Here is a 14,917-nt window from a genome sequence, read left to right as displayed (position 1 = left end):
AATATAGTCATTACAAAATGAAGGCTTTTGTGGTTTTCTATCTCTAAAAGAGATACTNTTAATAGTTTATTGAGACAGAGAGACAGAGGACGAGTGGAGGAGGAGTAGAGAGAGGGGAGACACAGAATCTGAAACAGGCTCCAGGCTCTGAGCTGCCAGCACAGAACCTGATGCGGGACAACCCAGAACTGCGAGATCATGACCTGAGTCGAAGTCGGACGCTTAACCAACTGAGCCACACAGGGGCCCCTCCAACATATGTTTGGAAGAAATACAATATAAATATAGTCATTACAAAATGAAGGCTTTTGTGGTTTTCTATCTCTAAAAGAGATACTTTCAAACTCTAATCACACTCCAATGATTTCCTGATTAAGAAAATTACTTTAAAATTTAAATATTCAATCTAAAGGGGAAGATGGAGAACAGATGAGGGGTGGGGAAGGAGTGACTACAAAGGGGCTCGACAGGGGAGTTTTTTGGTGTCATGGGACTATGGTGTCCTGGTTGTGGTGGTAGTTAAATGAATATATACATATGGAAAAATTCACCAAACTAAAAAGAAGAAAAAAATCAAAGAACTTAAGATCAAAAATAAGTCAATTGCACTGTATGATAATTGTATTTTAAACCAAAAATAATTAGATAAAAAATTCAGATAGCTGAATTAGCCACATTTCAAATATTCAATGGGTAATGTGGCTAAGTGGCTGCTATATGGTATGGGTTTATATAGAAGATTTCCATCATCGCAGAACATTCCATTGGACAGTACAGCTTCAGGTACGACTATACTTTTTCTGATAAAGTACCAAAGTTTTTAAAAATGGGAGAGAGAGAGAGAGAGCAAGATGGCAGAGAAGTAGGGAGCTCCATGTATTTCGCTCGCACCCATCTCTCAAACAGAGAAGACCTGAAACCATAGGACACTGAGCCTCAGGAGTTTGGGAAGACAAAGACAGAGTACACTGGGAAGGCAACCTCATAAGTGCGTGAGTGTGAACAGGGGAAGATAAAAGCAGGCCAGTACCAGACACGCGGAGGGAGAGGAGGGAGCTCCCCTCGCAGACAGTCGGGTGAGTGGAGGGGAAAAGTAAGAGCAGCTGAAACTGCTCATAGAACTGTCCCTGGAGAAGAGAAAAACCTTGACTTGGAAGCAGAGTGTTTTTAGTTCTGGCTGGGGTGGTGAATTTGAACTGGGTGCCCCCATCCCAGAGGGCGCCAGGAAAACCTGTTATGCTGCACTCCCAGCACCATCCCCAGCAGCACAGTGATAGCAGGCCAGAGGCTGTGCCCCTGCTCTCCCGCTTGCCCCCCGCGGCGGCCTTGTGCCACCGAACTGAGTCTGCACCTATGTCCCCCAGGCTTGAACCCTGGCGACACGGAGTCTTCGAACCCTAGGCTGTACCTCCGCTCCTCCCACTCAACCTCCTGCCAGCGGGGGAAGCTGCAACATCCAGGACTGTGCTTCAGGTGGACTGGGACCTGGAAGCGACTGGGGTTTGGGACATAGAACACAGTCCACCTTAGCTACGGCCTCAGCACAGGGAGATCAGACCCAAAAGCGTGAGTTGCAATGCCTTGTTCAAGAAGGGACTGAGGCAACACCATTTTCCTCCCCACAACCACCAAGGCGGGGCCTCAGGGAGCAGCAGACAGGGCACAGTGGAGGCTAAGACCTGCTCACACCAAACTACGCCCATCCCTGCTAGAGAGCTGCTTTTATTTTTTCTTCACCAGAGCCTGGGGCAAGACCAACATAGATGCACTGCTGAGACTAATTCTAGATCAATTCTTTCTATTCAGATATATTTTCCCTTGTCTCATTCGCATACATCCCCTCTGCTGAACTGGGCACTCTGGCCATTGGTTTGCTTAAACAGACACATTTAATTCATTCTCTAGATATATATTCTACACCTCCACCACTACCTTTCTATCTGTCTCTCTGGAGTATTTAGACTATACAATTTCTCTCAGTAACATTATCTTCATTTCCATCTCCTCGTCTCTTACATTATTCTCCTCATTCTTTGAATTAAGCCTCTTAGTCTCTCTGCCTGGTCATTGTCGAGTTTCACTTTCTCCCCACCCTGTCATTTCTCTCTTTGTGTATGCTCTTCCATCAGCACTGCATACACTTTATCTGTGACTAGGAATTCTGGTTTTATGCCTTTAGACTGTCCTTTGTCATCTGAGTATTTTTCTTTTTTCTTTTCTTTTTATTTTTAATATTTGTTTCTCCTCCTTCCTCTTTTATTTTCTTTCCTTTCTTCTATTTTCCTTCCTTGCTTTTTATTCCTTTTTCTTTTTCCCTTTCGGTTTGCATGTTTGTTGGATTTCTTGGCGCATCTGTGTGCCTTTGTTCCCTGTGTGTTTGTCTCTCTGTTTTCTTTTATAGAGCTACCTCAAGAAAAAAGCCAAAGTACACATGGTGGAGAGTACCAAATACCAATACGAGAGGGATATAAAATAACCAAAGTCTCAACAAGAGAGAACAAGAGACACCATTCAAAGAACAGTTCCTGAATGGACAGGCCCTGGAAAGTCAAAGAGCTTCTTTCCTACAGCAGCGCTCACAGGTGCAGAGTGCATAACAAGCTTTTAAAACTAACAACACAGAAAGCTATCCAAAATGATGAAAGGGAAGAATTCTCCTCTAAAGAAATTCCAGGAAGAAATGACAGCTAAAGAACTGCTCAAAACAGATATAAGCAACATAACTGAACAAGAATTTAGAACAATAGTCATAAAATGAATCACTGGCCTGAAAAAAGCATAGAAGACAGCAGAGACACTACATCTACAAAGAGTATAGAGCTTAAACATAGTTGTGATGAAATAAAAACTGCTATAATGAGATGAATAATAAGATGGGGGCGTCCAATGCACAGACTGAAGAGGCAAAGAACAGAATAGGTGATTTAGAAGAAACAATTATAGAAAAAGAGGAAGCTGAGAAAAAGAGATAAACTGATACAGGAACATGAAAGGAAAATTCGAGAGCTCAGGGGTACAATCAAACGGAACAATAATCATATCATAAGAATTCCAGAAGAGGAAGAAAGAGGGAAAGGGACTGAAGGAGTCTTTGAACAAATTATAGCATAAAAATCCCCCAGTCTGGGGAAGGAAACAGACGTTAAAATACAAGAGGAACAGACAACTCTCCTCAGACGTAACTTGAATCGATCTTCTGCACTATAGATCATAGTGAAACTGGCAAAAAATAAAGTCAAAGAGGGAATTCTGAAAGCAGCTAGGGAGAATAGGGCCCTAACATACAAAGGGAAACCTATCAGAGTGGTGACACACCTATCTACTAAAACTTGGCAGGCCAGAAAGGAATGACAGGAGATCTTCAAACCGATGAACAGGAAAAATATGCAGCCAAGAATCCTCTATCCAGCAAGCCTGTCATTCAAAATAGAAGGAGACATAAAAGTCTTTCCAAAGAAACAAAAATAGAAACAATTAGTCACCACTAATCCAGCCCTACAAGATATCCTGAGGGGGGCTTTATGAGGGAAATATTGCAAGGAACGCAAAGTAACAGAGATACCACCACAAGCAAAATCCTACAAAGAACACAATGACGCCAAACGATATTTTTGAATAATAACATGAATGTAAATTGACTAAATGCTGCAGTCAAAAACATAGGGTCGTAAAATAGAGAAAAAAAACAAAATTCATCTATCTGCTGTCTGCAAGACTCATTTTAGACCTGAGGACAACTTCAGATTGAAAATAAGGGGATGGAGAAATATATATCATGCTACTGGAAGTCAAAAGAAAGGTGGAGTAGCTATACTTATATCAGACAAACTGGACTTTAAAGTAAAGACAGTAACAAGGGATGAAGAAGGGCATTATGTAATAATTATAGGGTCTATCTGTCAGGAAAAGCTAACAATTATAAATGTCTTCACACCGAAAACGGGAGCATCCAAATACAAAAAACAGTTAATCAAAAACAGAAACAATCTTATTAAAAAATGTCCTAATGGCAAGGGACTTTAATATTCCACTGACAGCAATGGATAGGTCAACTGGACAGAAAATCACTAAAGAAACAATGGACTTGAAGGACACAATGGACCCGATGGATATGACAGATATATTTAGAACTCTACAACCTGATGCCAGGGAATTCACATTCTTCTCAAGCACTCATGGCACATTCTCCAAGATAGATCACATACCGGGACATAAAGCAGCCCTTAAGAAATATAAAAGAATTGAGATAATACCATGCCCACTTTCACATCATAATGCTGTGAAACTTGAAATCAACCACAGGAAGAAGTCTAGAAAACCTCCAAAAACATGGAGGTTAAAGAACACCCTACTAAAGAATGAATGGGCCAATCAGGCAATTAGAGAAGAAATGTAAAAATATATGAAAACAAACGAAAATGAAAATTCAACAGTCTAAACTCTATGGGATGCGGCAAAGACAGTGCTAAGAGGAAAGTACAGTGAACTCCAGGCCTATTAGAAGAAATTAGACAAAGCGCAAGCACAAAATCTAAGAGTGCACCTAAAGAAACTAGAAAGAGAGCAAAAAAAAGCACCCCAAACCTAAAAGGAGAAGAGAAATAATAAAAATCAGGGCAGAAATAAACAATATACAATTAAAAAAAACAGTTGAACAGACCAATGAATGGAAGAGTGGGTTATTTTGAAAAATAAACAAAATTGACAAACCTCCAGCCAGGCTTCTCAAAAAGAAAAGACAGAGCACCCAAATAGACAAAATCATGAATGAAAATGGACTTATTACAACCAACCCCTCAAAAATGCAAGCAATTATCAGGGAACACCGTGAAAAATTATATGCCAACAAACTAGACAACCTAGAAGAAATGGAGAAATTCCTAAACACACACTCACTATAAAATTTACATGGAAAGACATAGAAAATCTAAACAGACTCATAACTAGTGAAGAAATTGAATCAGTTATCAAAAAGCTCCCAACAAATAAGAGCCCTGGGTCAGATGGCTTCCCTGGGGAATTCTATCAGACATTTAAAACAGAAAAATACCCATTCTTCTCAAGCTATCCCAAAAAATAGAAATCGAAGGAAAACTTCCAGACTCATTTTATGAAGCCAGCATCACTCCGATTCCCAAGCCAGACAGATACACAGCAGAAAAAGAGAACTACTGGCCAATNGCTATTCCAAAAAATAGAAATCGAAGGAAAACTTCCAGACTCATTTTATGAAGCCAGCATCACTTTGATTCCCAATTCAGACAGATACTCATCATAAAAAGAGAACTACTTTTCAATATCCTTGATGAATACAGATGCAAAAATCCTCAGTAAGATGCTTGCAAATTGAATTCAACAGTACATAAAAAGAATTACCCACCAGAACAAGTAGGATTCATTCCTGGGTTATTCATTACTGATTCAACATTCACAAATCAATCAATGTGATACATAGCGTTAACAAAAGAAAAGATAAAGACCACATGATCCTGTCCATAGATGCAGAAAAAGCATTTGAGAAAATACAGCATCCCGGCTTAATAAAGACCCTTAAGAAAGTCGGGATAGAAGGAACTTACTTAAACATCATAAAAGCCATCTATGAGAATCCCTCAGCTAACATCATCCTCAATAGGGCAAAACAGAGAGCTTTCCCCCTGAGATCAGGAACACGACAAGGATGTCCATTCTCACCACTGTTGTTTAACATAATGCTGGAAGTCCTAGCATCAGCAATGAGACAACAAAAGGAAAGAAATGCATCAGAATTGGCAAAGAAGAAGTCAAACTTTCACTTTTTGCAGACGACATGATACACTACATAGAAAACACCACTGATTCCACCAGAAGGCAACTAGAACTGATCCATGAATTCAGCAAAGTTGAAGGGTACAAAATCAAAGTACGGAAATCAAGAAACTGATTTCATTCACAATTTCACAAATAAACATAAAATACCTTGGAATAAACCTAATCAAACATATGAGATCTGTATGATGAAAACTATAGAAAACCTATGAAGGAAATTGAAGACACAAAGAAATGGAAAAAAATTCCATGCTCCTGAGATGGAGGAATAAATATAGTTAAAATGTCATTACTTCCAAAAGCAATCTACACCTTCAATGCAATCCCAATCAAAATTGCACCAGCATTCTTCTCAAAGCTAGAACAAACTATCCTCAAATTTGTATGGAAGCACAAAAGACCCCGCATAGTCAAAATAATATTGAAGAAGAAAACCAAAACAGGAGGCATCACCATCCCAGACTTTAGCCTCTACTACAAATCTATCATCATCAAGACAGTATGCAATTGGCACAAAAACAGACACATAGACCAATGGAATAGACTAGAGAATTCAGAATTCGACCCACAAATGGATAGGCAATTAAAATTGAGAAAGCAGGGAAGAGTATCCAATGGAAAAAAAGATAGCCTCTTTAACATGTTCCTGGGAGAACTGGGCAGCAACATGCAGAAGAATGAAACTAGATCATTTTCTCACACCATACACAAAAATAAACTCAAAATGGATGAAGGACCTGAATGTGAGACAGGAAGCCTTCAAAACCCTAGTGGAGAAAGCATGAAAGAACCTCCTTGACCTCAGCCACAGCAATTTCTTACTCGAAACATCCCCAAAGGCAAGGGAATCAAGAACAAAAATGAACTATTGGGTCCTCATCAAGATAAAAATCTTCGGCACGGCAAGGTAAACATCAGTAAAACTAATAGGCAACCGATGGAATGGGAAAAGATAGTTGCAAATGACATATCAAATGAAAGGCTAGTATCCAAAATATTTAAGGAACGCACCTATCTCCACATCTGAAAAACAAATAATCCAGTGAAGAAATGGGCATACGATATTTTTCCATTTCTCTGTGTTCTTCAAATTCCTTTATAAGTTTTCTATAGTTTTCATCATATAAATCTCCTATATCTTTGGTTAGATGTATTTCTTGGTATTTTATGGTTTTTGTACAATTGTGAATGGGATCAGTTTCTTGATTTCTCTTTCTGTTGCTTCATTATTGGTATATAAAAATGCAACTGATTTCTGAACTTTGATTGTGTACCCTTCAACTTTGCTGAATTTCACAGATTCTTTCTAGTAGGCGCTGGTGGAACTGTCAGGTTTTCTATGTAGAGTATCATGTCGTCTGTGAAAAGTGAAAGTTTGACTTCTTCTTTGCCAATTCTGATGCCTTTTCTTTTCTTTTGTTGTCTCAATGCAGATGCTAGGACCTCCAGCACTATATTAAACAACAGTGGTGAGAATGGACATCCCTGTCGTGTTCCTGATCTCAGGGGAAAAGCTCTTAGTGTTTCCCCATTGAGGATGATGTTTGCTGAGGGCTTCTCATAGATGGCTTTTATGATGTTTAGGTAAGTTCCTTCTATCCCGACTTTTTCGGGGGTCTTTATTAAGATGATGTGCTCTGTTTTGTCAAATGCTTTTTCTGCATCTATGGACAGGATCATGTGGTTTTCATCTTTTCTTTTCTTAACGCTATGTATCACATTGATTGATTTGTGAATGTTGAATCAGTAATGAATAACCCAGGAATGAATTCTACTTGTTCTGGTGGGTAATTCTTTTTATGTACTGTTGAATTCAATTTGCAAGCATCTTACTGAGGATTTTTGCATCTGTATTCATCAAGGATATTGTTTTGTTGTTCTCTTTTTTTGTTGTGTTTCTGTCTGTTTTGGGAATCTTAGTGATGCTGGCTTCATAAAATGAGTCTGGAAGTTTTCCTTCGATTTCTATTTTTTGGAATAGTTTGAGAAGAATGGATATTATTTCTGTTTTAAATGTCTGGTAGAATTCCCCAGGGAAGCCATCTGGCCCAGGGCTCTTATTTGTTGGGAGCTTTTTGATAACTGATTCAATTTCTTCACTAGTTATGAGTCTGTTTAGATTTTCTATGTCTTTCCATGTAAATTTTATAGTGAGTGTGTGTTTAGGAATTTCTCCATTTCTTCTAGGTTGTCTAGTTTGTTGTCATATAATTTTTCATAGTATTCCCTGATAATTGCTTGTATTTCTGAGGGATTTGCTGTAGTAAGTCACTTTTCATTCATGATTTTTCTATTTGGGTGCTCTTTCTTTTCCTTTTGAGAAGCCTGGCTAGAGGTTTGTCAATTTTGGGTTTTTTTTTTCAAAAAACCAACATTTGGTTTCATTGACCTGTTCAAGAGGGTTTTTTTTTTATTCTATCTTGTTTATTTCAGCCTTGATTTTTATTATTTCTCTTCTCCCACTGGGTTTGGGATGCTCTTGTTTCTCTCCTTCTAGTTCCTTTATGTGCACTGTTAGATATTGTACTTGCAGTTTTTCTAATTTATTGAAATGGGACTGGAGTTCAATGTACTTTCCTCTTAGCACTGTCTTTGCCGCATCCCATAGAGTTTGAATGGTTGTATTATCTATTTCATTTGTTTCCATAGATTTTTTAAAAATATTTTTAAGTCTGTTTACTTTTTTCAAATTTTACATTTTATTTTTTAACATTATTATTATTATTTTTTTACAAATAGTTTATTGTCAAGTTGGTTTCCATATAACACCCAGTGCTCATCCCCATACGTGCCCTCCTCCATGCCCATCTCCCCCCACTCCCATCAGTCCTCAGTTTGTCTCAGCATTCAAGAGTCTCTCATGGTTTGCCTCTCTCCCTTTCCCCCACTATTTCTCCCCTTCTTCTCCCCCATGGTCCTCCATTAAGTTCCTCCTAATCCTCTTATACGTGCAAACATATGGTATTTGTCCTTCTCTGCCTGACTTATTTCGCTCAGCATAACACCCTCAAGGTCCATCCATGTTGCTACACATGGCCAGATTTCATTTTTTCTCATTGCCATTTATTATTCCATGGTATAGATAAACCACATCTTCTTGATCCATTCGTCCATTGATGGACACGTAGGCTCTTTCCATGTTTTCGCTATTGTGGAGAGTGCTGCTATGAACATTGGGGTCCATGTGCTCCTAAGCATCAGCACTCCTATATCCCTTGGGTAAATTCCTAGCAGTGCTATTGCTGGGTCATAGGGAAGTTCTATTGTCAATTTTTTGATGAACCTCCACACAGTTTTCCAGAGAGGCTACACCAGTTTACATTCCCGCTAAGAGTGCAGGAGGGTGCCCGTTTCTCCACATCCTCGCCAGCATCTAGAGTTCTCTGATTTGCTCATTTTAGCCAGACTTTAGCCTCTCCTACAAAGCTGTCATCATCAAGATAGTATGGTATTGACACAAAAATAGACACATAGACCAATGGCATAGAATTGAAAACTCAGAGCTGGACCCAAAGGTATACAGCCAACTAATCTTTGACAAAGCAGTACAGAATATCCAATGGAAAAAAGACAGCCTTTTTAACAGATGGTGTTGGGAGAACTGGACAGCAATATGCAGAAGAATGAAACTAGATCATTGTTTCATAGATTTTTAAGTGTCTTCTCTAATTGCCTGATTGGCCCGTTCATTCTTTAGTAGGGTGTCCTTTAACCTCCATGTTTCTGAAGGTTTTCCAGACTTATTCCTGTGGTTGATTTCAAGTTGAATAGCATTGTGATATGAAAGTGTTCATGGTATGATCTCAATTCTTTTATATTTATTGAGGGCTGCTTTATGTCCCGGTATGTGATCTATCTTGGAGAATGTGCCATGTGCACTTAGGAAGAAAGTGAATTCCATAGCCTCAGGATGTAGAGTTCTAAATATGTTGGTCAAATCCATTTGGGCCATTGTGTCATTCAAGTCCATTGTTTCTTTAGTGATTTTCTGTCTAGTTGATTTATCCATTGATGTAAGCGGAGTATTAAATTCCCGTGCTATTGCCACATTCTTATCCATAAGATTGTTGCTGTTTGTGATTAATTGCTTTATGTATTTGGGTGCTAACTTATTTGGTGCATAGACATTCATAATTGTTAGCTCTTCCTGACGGATAAACCCTGTATTTATTATATAATGTCCTTCTTCATCCCTCGTTACTGTCTTTACTTTAAAGTCCAGTTTGTCTGATATAAGTATAGCTACTCTAGTTTTCTTTTGACTTCTAGTAGCATGATATATATTTCGCCATCCCCTTATTTTCAATCTGAAGTTGTCCTCAGGTCTAAAATGAGTTTCTTGTAGACAGCAAATAGATGTTTGTTTTTTCTCCAATCTGCTACCCTATGTCTTTTGATTGGGGCATTTAGCCCATTTACATTCAGTGTTATTATTGAAAAATATGGGTTTAGGGTCATTTTGTTCTTTGTAGGTTTCATGCTTGTGATGTTGTCTCTGGTATCTTGTGTTCTTTGCAATATTTCCCTCATAGAATACCCCTCAGGATTTCTTGTAAGGCTGGTTTAGTGGTGACTAATTGTTTCTATTTTTGTTTTTTGGGAAGACTTTTATCTCTCCTATTCTGAATGACAGGACTACTGGATAGAGGCTTCTTGGCGGCACATTTTTCCTGTTCATCAGATTGAAGATCTCCTGCCATTCCTTTCTGGTCTGCCAAGTTTCAATTGATAGGTCTGTTACCACTCTAATAGGTTTCCCTTTGTATGTTAGGGCCCTTTTATCCGTAGTTGCTTTCTAAATTCTCTCTTTATCCTTATATTTTGCCAGTTTCACTATGATGTGTCGTCCAGAAATCGATTCGAGTTACGTCTGAGGGGAGTTCTCTGTGTCTCTGGATTTCAATGTTTGTTTCCTTCCCCAAATTTGGGGCTGTTCTAAGCTATATTTTGTTTAAGGATCCCTCAGCGTCTTTCCCTCTTTCTTTCTCTTCTGGAATTCCTGAGATATGGATATTGTTTCGTTTGATTGTATCCTTTAGTTGTAGAACTCTCCTTTCATGTTCTTGGATCAGTTTATCTCTCTTTGTATTGGCTTCCTCTTTTTTATAATTGTGTCTTCTAACTCACTTATTCTTTCTCTGCCTCTGTATTTCGTGCATTGGATGCCTCCATTTTGTTATGCACCTCATTTATAGCAGTTTTTAATTTATCAAACCATTTTTAAGCTCTATAGTCTTTGTAGCAACAGTTTCTCTGATGTTTTCCTTGCCTTTTCCAAGCCCAGTGATTATTTTATTTGTTTGTTTGTTTTTAATTGTTTTTCAAGCCTAGTGATTAATTTTATTGTTCTAAATTTTTGTTCAGTTATGTTGCTTATATCTGTTTTGAGCAGTTCTTTTGCTGTCATTGTTTCCTGAAATTCCTTTAGAGGATACTTCTTCCCTTTTATCATTTTGGCTACCTTTCTGTTTCTTGCTAGTTTTGAAAGCTTGTTATGCACTCTGCACCTGCAAGTACTGCTGTATTAATGAATTCCCTTTGATTGTCCAGGGCCTGTCCATTCAGGAAGTGTTCTTTGAATGGTGTCTCTTGGTCTCTCATGTTTAGACCTTGTTTATTTTATTTTCCTACTCGTAGTGGTATTTGGGACTCTCCACCACGTGTACTTTGGCTGGTTTCTTGAGGTAGCCCTGGAAAAGAAAACAGAGAGAGAAACACACAGAGAACAAAGGCACACAAATGCAGACAGATCCAACAAACAAGCAAACTGAAATGGAAAAAGAAAAAGAAAAAAAGAGTGGCACCTGGGTGATTGATTTGATTAAGTCTCCCACTTTGGCTCAGTTCATGATCTCACAGTTCGTGGGTTTGAGCGCCACATTGGGCTCGGTGTGGACAGCTCAGATCCTGGAGCCTGTTTCAGATTCTGTGTTTCCCTCTCTCTCTGACCCTCCCCTGCTCACGCTGTCTCTCTCTCAGAAATAAATAAAACATTAAAGAAAAAGTTTTAATAAAAAGAAAAAAGAAGGAAGAGAAAAAGAGAAAAAAGATGTAGGAAGAATAACAAATAATAAAAAATAAAAAAGAAGAAAAGAAAAGAAAAAAAAAGAAAAAACCCAAAAAACAAAGGACAGTCTAAAAGCATAAAACCAGAATTCCCAGCTACAAATAAAGAGCAGGGTGTATGCAGTGCTGATGGAAGAGCACCTACAAAGAGAGAAATGACAGGGCGGGGAGAAAGCGAAACTTGACAATGACCAGGCAGAGAGTTTAAGAGACTTAATTCAGAGAGAGAAAGAGGAGAATATGGTAAGAGGCGAGGAGAAAGAAACAAAGACAATGTTACTAGAGAAGCTGTATAATCTGATTACTCCAGAGAGAGATAGAAAGGTAGCAGTGGAGTGTAGAATGTAAATCTAGAGAATGGATTAAACGTGACTGTTTTAGCAAACCAATGACCAGAGTGCCCAGTCCACCAGAGGGGAGCGGTATGAATGAGACAAGAGAAAATATATCTGAATAGAAAGAATTGATCTAGAATTAATCACGGTAGTGCATGTATATTGTTCTTGGCCCTGGCTCCAATATTAAAAATCACCTCTCTATCGTGGATTGGCATGGTTTGGTGTAGGTAGGTCTTAGCTTCCACTGTGTTCTATGGTCGCTCCCTGAGATTCCATCTTTGTGGTTTTGGGGAGAAAAATGGCAGCGCCCTAGTCTTTTTTCATACCAAGGGTTGCAAATCACTGTTTTGGTTCTAATCTCACTGAGCAGTGGGAGCCAAAGTGGGCCGTGTTCTTTGTCTCAAGCCGTCTCGTTTCCAGATCTCAGTCTGTGAGCTTTATTGATACTACCCGAAATATAAACCCACAGGTCGAATCCTTCCAAGTAGTTTCAAGCCAGCTGCTTGCCTACTGGGGATAGATCCGAGCTGGAATAGTGGTGAGCAGTTTCAGGCCACGCCACTTCCCCTATAGATGGAGCTGGAGAGCAGTGGAGCACTTTCTCCTGGTGCTGCCTGGGATTGGAACGTCCATCTCAAAGTCAGCTCCATAGCTGGAAACGGGATCGCTCTGTGTCCCAAGCCTAGGTTTTTCTTTTCTCCAGGGACAGGGACAGTTCTTTGAGCAGTTTCAGCAGCTCTTTGTTTTCCACTTGACTCACCGCGGCTCCCTGCAAAGGGGGCTCCCTCCCTTCCTTCCGTGTTTCCAGGTCCCGGCCCGTTTTATTTTCCCCAGTTTGCATTCAAGTATCTATAAGATTGTTTTCTCAGTGGAATCTGTCTCCTTTTCCTCCCAAATTCCTAGTATTCTGTAAGGGTTCCTATGGCTTCAGGCCTTCTCCGTTTGAGAGATGGGGGCGAGTAAAATGTATGAAGCTCCCTACTTTTCTGCTATCTTTTCTCCCAAATTTCATTTTCTTTATCCATTCATCAGTTGAAGGACATTTGGTCTCTTTCCATAATTTGGCTATTATTGAATGTGCTGCTATAAACATTGGGGCACATGTGCCCCTATGCCTCAACACTCTTGTATCCTTTGGGTAAATTCTTAGCAGTGCTATTCCTGGGTCATAGGTGAGTTCTATTTAGAATTTTTTGAATAACTGTCACACTGTTTTCCAGAGTGGCTACACCATTTGCATTCCCACAAACAGTGCAAGAGGGTTCCTGTTTTTCCACATCCTCACCAGGATCTTCCATGGGGAAAAATTGAGAGCTTTCCCCCTGAGATCAGAAACACAACAGGGATATCCACTCTCCTACTGTTGTTTAATATAGTGCTCAAAGTCCTAGCATCAGCAAGCAGATAATAAACTGAAATTAAAGGCATCAAAATTGGTAAGGAAGAATTTAGACTTTCACTTTTTTGCAGACAACGTGGTATTCTATATGGAAAACCTGAAAGACTTCACCAAAAGGCTCCTAAAACTGATACATGAATTTGGCAAAGTCGCAGGGTACAAAATCAATGTACAGAAGTCAGTTGCATTTTTTACACTAATAATGAAGCAACAAAAAGAGTAATCAAGAAACTGATTCCATTCACAATTGCACCTAGAAGCATAAAATATTTAGGAATAAACCTAACCAAAGATGTAAAAGATCTGTATGCTGAAACTATGATGAATATATTTTTAAGAGCTTTATTTAAATATAACTGATATACAAATATATATATATATATATATATATATAATGTACATAATTTGATGAGTTTGAACTTATGGCATATGCTCGTGAAACTATCACCACAATCAAGAAAACAGACATTTTCATTATCACCAAAAGTTTACTTGCACCTTTTGTGTGTGTGTGTGTGTGTGTGTGTGTGTGTGGTAATAACACTTAAGATGAGATCTATCCTATTAACAAAATTTTAGGTGTATAATACTATATTGTTAATTATAGGCACAATGTTATACATCAGATCTCTACAATTTATTCATCTTTTATAACTAAAATTTTATGTCCATTTTCTCCCCCTTTCCTTTTACCCCCAAATCCCTGACAATCACATCACCATTCTGTTCTCTGCTTCTATAAATTTCACTATTTCAAATACTTCATATACATGGAATCCTACAGCATGTGTCCTGTGATAGGCTTACTTCACTTAACATAATGTCTTCTAGGTGCATCCATGTTGTTGCAAATGGCAGTTTTCTTTTTTATGGCTGTATAGAATTCTTTCTTTTTATCTATCTATCTATCTATCTATCTATCTATCTATCATCTCCATTCATGTGTTAATGAACATTTGGGTTATTTCCATATGTTGGTTATTGTAAATAATGATGCAATAAAAATGGAGATCCAGATCTCCTTAAAGTTATGATTTTATTTCTATTCTCTTTTGGACATATACCCAGTAATGGGATTACTGAATCATATGGTAGTTCTATTTTTAATTTTTTGAGGAATCCCCATACCATTTTCCATAGTGCCTGCACCATTTTTGATTCCCACCAACAATGTACAAAAGTTTCAATTTCTCTACATCCTCTTCATTACTTTTATTTTTTTAGACAATAACCATCCTAACAGGTGCAAGGTGATATATCATTGTGGTTGTCACTTGGGTTTCCTGGATAATTGGTGATGTTGAAC

This window comes from Hyaena hyaena, unplaced genomic scaffold, assembly GCF_003009895.1.
Source record: "Hyaena hyaena isolate Hyena2069 unplaced genomic scaffold, ASM300989v1 scaffold_1765, whole genome shotgun sequence".
NCBI lineage: Eukaryota > Metazoa > Chordata > Mammalia > Carnivora > Hyaenidae > Hyaena > Hyaena hyaena.
This window is presented reverse-complemented; position numbering follows the sequence as displayed.